Source organism: Parasteatoda tepidariorum, chromosome 1, assembly GCF_043381705.1.
Source record: "Parasteatoda tepidariorum isolate YZ-2023 chromosome 1, CAS_Ptep_4.0, whole genome shotgun sequence".
Taxonomy (NCBI): Eukaryota; Metazoa; Arthropoda; class Arachnida; order Araneae; family Theridiidae; genus Parasteatoda; species Parasteatoda tepidariorum.
In genome coordinates, this window is record NC_092204.1 from 14,114,027 (window position 1) to 14,119,039 (window position 5,013).

Below are 5,013 nucleotides of genomic sequence, written 5' to 3' on the forward strand. Positions count from 1 at the left end.
AGATTTCAGCATTCATTAAGATAAGAACAAATTAATAAAGCAGTGGATAAGTGAATCACTGACACAAAAAATCAACGAATCAGTAATTCTTCGACCCGCTGACTCGATTATTTATTAAATAGTTGTTTCAGTGATTTATTAATTCGAAAACAGACTGATTCGTTCATTGTACAATAACGATTCCATATTTCGTTTCAGCGTTGACCTGATAGTCAGCTTTTAAATTTATTTGATCTATGATTTAGACGTTTAATTCAGCGAATTATTAACACTGATACATTGATTCGCTTATTTAACCATTACCCTAGCAATTTATTCATTGATTCGTGGATTTTCTGATTCGCTGATTCAACCATTAGCTCATTTGTTGCTTTGTTGAATTATTCATCGGTTCTCTCGTTTTATTCACTATTCAGTGATAAATTTTATGAGTAATTCGGTAACTTACTGTTTTGGGCAAGGTAACTGGAAGACTAAATAATTTATCCAGATAAAAAAATAAAAAAAACATTGCGCTGAACTGTTTTTGTACTTAAACGGCACTTCTTTTGCGAGAATCTCAAAATTATGTGTCACAAAGTTCAAGATACATTTGAAATAAAATGCAAATTGNGTACACAACCGACCTGGGAAATCTTAACGTTTTGTAAACTATCAGTACAAGACTAATCGGGGAGATCTCGTTTTGCAGTAATTAATTGTAGCGTTTAAAAAAAATTCGCAGTGGCTGGATAATACTCAGGAGTAATTCATTCGGTTCACAAAGTGTTAAGCGTACTTTATTCAAAGGGATCGACCTTGCATTTTCAGGTTGTATTTTGCAGAAACAAAATATCCACGTTCATCAAAGTACTCCACCCTACAATAATGGAAAAGACATTGAGTTTTTTACATTTTTGTTAAATTTCTCAAGAAATACTTAAAGAATTATTATGTAACTTAGAGATGTTTTGTTCATGCGATTTTTCATATTTAGCAATAAGATATAAAGCTTTCAGAGGTTTATCGACTATAAATTACGAAAGAAAGCAAGTATTTTTGAACACCCTATGCCACAAAATCAAGCAATAAGATAACTGTAACTTGCAGTGGTGACTTTAGTTGCTGTTTTTGATAACGAAATTTTATGCGGTTATTAAAAACAACAGCTCAAGTCATCAATACAAGTTGCAAACTTATTGCTTGTGGCACAGGGTGTTCAAAAATACTTGTATTCGTTCGAACTTGTTGTCGGTCTCTCAAACCTCTGAAACTTTATTGCTAAGTATGAAAAATCGCATGAACATCTCTAAAGTTATAAAATAACCCTTTAAATATTTCTTGAGAAATTTAGAAAAAGGTCAAAAACACAATGTCTCTTCCATTTTTGTAGGGTAGTGTGCTTTGATGAAAGTGGGATATTTTGTTTCTGCAAAATACAATCTGAAAATGCAAGGTCTATCTCTTTAAATAAAGAACACTTAACACTTTGTGAACAGAATGTAATACGCCTGAGTATTATCTAGCCACTGTGCATTTGCACTGTGCACTGAGCAGTTTTTTAACAACTACAACTAACTGTTGCAAAACGAGATCTCTCCATTCAGTCGTGTACTGATGATAGTTTACGAAACATTGAGATCTCCCCGATCGGCTGTGTACTGAAAATTTTGTACAACATGGTCTGTCATCTACCTCATACAAAATATGCACGAAATAAGATTTCAGCATTCATTAAGATAAGAAAAAATTAATAAAGCAGTGGATAAGTGAATCACTGACACAACAAATCAACGAATCAGTAATTCTTCGACCCGCTGACTCGATTATTTATTAAATAGTTTCAGTAATTTATTAATTCGAAAACAGACTGATTCATTCATTGTACAATAACGATTCCATATTTCATTTCAGCGTTGGCCTGCTAGCCAGTTTTTAAATTTATTCGATCTATGATTTAGACGTTTAATTCAGCGAATTATTAACACTGATACATTGATTCGCTTATTTAACCATTACCCCAGTAATTTATTCATTGATTCGTGGATTTTCTGATTCGCTGATTCAACCATTAGCTCATTTGTTGCTTTGTTGAATTATTCATCGGTTCTCTCGTTTTATTCACTATTCAGTGATAAATTTTATGAGTAATTCGGTAACTTACTGTTTTGGGCAAGGTAACTGGAAGACTAAATAATTTATCCAGATAAAAAAATTAAAAAAAAACATTGCGCTGAACTGTTTTTGTACTTAAACGGCACTTCTTTTGCGAGAATCTTAAAATTATGTGTCACAAAGTTCAAGATACATTTGAAATAAAATGCAAATTGCATGAATTTTTAAATAAAATTATGTACCTTTAGGAGTTACCTTTGTATTTATATATAAGACCTATTTTATCCTATCCTATAACTTAGGATATTTTTATCTTTTGGATATGTTTCAGTTATATATTTTAGTTTCTTTTTTTTTTATTTCATGTTTCAGTTTTTTGCAAGATTTAAAAAGTCTTTTTGAATTTCAATTTTTCTAGATTTAGATCAGTAAGAATTTTTTTCAAACTCTATTTTTAAGAAACTATGTTTTTAAAATTGTTAGTTTTTTTTTTTTTAATAATTATTTTTAAAAAGAATTTTACAAAAATGATTAATTTTTTCTTATTCCAAGAAATTTCCTTAACTTATTAATTTTTTTAAAAAATTTAATCATTTTTAAAAATCCAATACTGAAAATAAAAATAATTGTTTTCTCCACTTTCTCACCACTATTAACTATTTTTCACCACTATTAACTCCACTTTCCACAACATTTTATAAGAACTAAAAAGAAGAGGAAAGTTGTTAAGTCTAAATTTTTATATATATTTGCTTTACTGAATAAGACTTTCTGACATAAAAAATAATGCATGCAAATACATGAATAATTCATTTTTTTAATAACTAAGTAAAGCAATGTAATATACCTCCTAACTTTTATGATTTTTAAGATTGATATTTTAGTCATGCCAAATTTGTACTTTAATGTATTACTTTGTAGTATTTGATTTAAAATTCAATTTAAATCCATAAAAAAACATATTCAAGAATCCTGGAAATTAGGTTTTACATGCATAATAGCCTTAAGAATTTTTTTTTTTTTAAATATTACCAAAAAGGTTAACTGTGTTTTTAAAACTTTTTTCACAAAGAAAAACAAAAAAGTCACAGTTTAAGAGCCTAACACTTGAAGCAAAGCTATAATTTTAAACTATGTATGTCATCTTGCCATGAAAAATCATTTGACTGGGCTTTAGACTGGAAAAATAACATAAATATTTTACAAGTTATATTATTAAACTTTTTAAAAAATTACCAATCTGGCGACATTTTGCCAAGATGAAAATTATCAAAATCAATACCTCATTTTCATTGCTTGCAAATTTTTATGAGCCCAGATAATGCAGCATTGGAGAAATTTTTTAAATATTAAAAAATTGGACCACAAATAATCTCCATTTTCTCAAAACTGTGGCATTTCTCCGTAGTGAAGTTTTACACCATTTTTAAAATAAAATTGGCTAAAATAGACTAAATTTGATATAACAGTGATGAGAACTATCTTTTAAAAACAGACAGCAGTTATGAAGATAGCATATTATTCCTGAAAAAGCATCATTTTATGTGATTACGTGACATTATGTAACATCATTTTATGTCTTCAACAAAAAATTCTTAATGCTTTTACACTGCTTTGCAACCTAGAATTAGGAAACTTTTTTCGGAAAAATCGTAAAACTTGGCAGCTATGGTATTGCTGTATTTCTCTCTGGTTACAGGTCTTTACATTTTGTACTATGGCAACATAGTAATCTTTTTTATATATATAATCTTCGTTGAACGGCAGACACAATTCTTTGGATTTACGACTACTATTGTTCAACTTCATAGCCTGGCAACTTTGAACCCAATCCAGAAAACAAGGGAACAGCTGGATCTAGAATTGGGAGAAATTTGCCTCTATGGAGGACTTTTTGATCTAACTAACCCGCATTTGCATTACATGAAGAGGAAGACCACGAGAACCTCCTGAAGGTTAGCAAGACAGCAAAGGGACACTAACCCATGATTCGTCTAACACTGAGGATATTTCACGCCAGCACTCTGGTTGGTAACATAGTAATCTTGTTTAGATTATTTAATTAATTCTTTTTTATTATTTGCCTTAATAACTATATTATTTGAATAATATGTTCACACGCAATTGTTTGGAAAAGGAAAAACAGATCAAACAGTATGAATGCAAAAGAATACTAACTAATTTAGGTTAATTACTTCCGAAGTATGAATTGGAATGAAAGTTGGCAAACTTGTTTCATGCATGCTAACAATCGATTGGTGACAATTGTCAGACAGTCTTGCCTAACAAACGATTACTTACAAGGCAAGCACTAATTTGACAAAGCTAATGGAAAGTTGATTAAAATTTGAATTGAAATAATTTCACTTTCAAAAAATTGTTTTTGCAAAAACATAGTTGCCAACATAGATAGGAAAATATCCAGTAGATTTTACGCAATATAAATTTCATGATAATTGTTGCATAATATTTTACACATAGAGAATTTCAGGGATTTTTATAGTCATCAAAAAATAAAAACTTTCTTCTAGTCATGATTGGCATTAAATATGCTTGAAATGTTGCGTATTATGTTTACTCATAATTTTAAATAGTAATTATAATTTAAATACTATTTAAAATATAAGTACTCATAATTTAAATAGTAATAGGATTTTCTTAGGGAATTTTCTAAAATGGAGAAAAACCATGAGAATTTTTACTAAACTATGCAAAGCTAAAGTTGGCAGCTATGCAAAAACATTTCACTTGATTATATTGACCACAAATCGTGCTCTATTGAATGTTAGATAATAAATATTAAAAATATATATGTGGATCTTACAAAATTGCTCTTAACTTATTTTTTTGTAAAAGTTGACTTATTCCACCTTCAAAAATAACGACTCAAACATAAACCATTAAAACTAAACACAAATG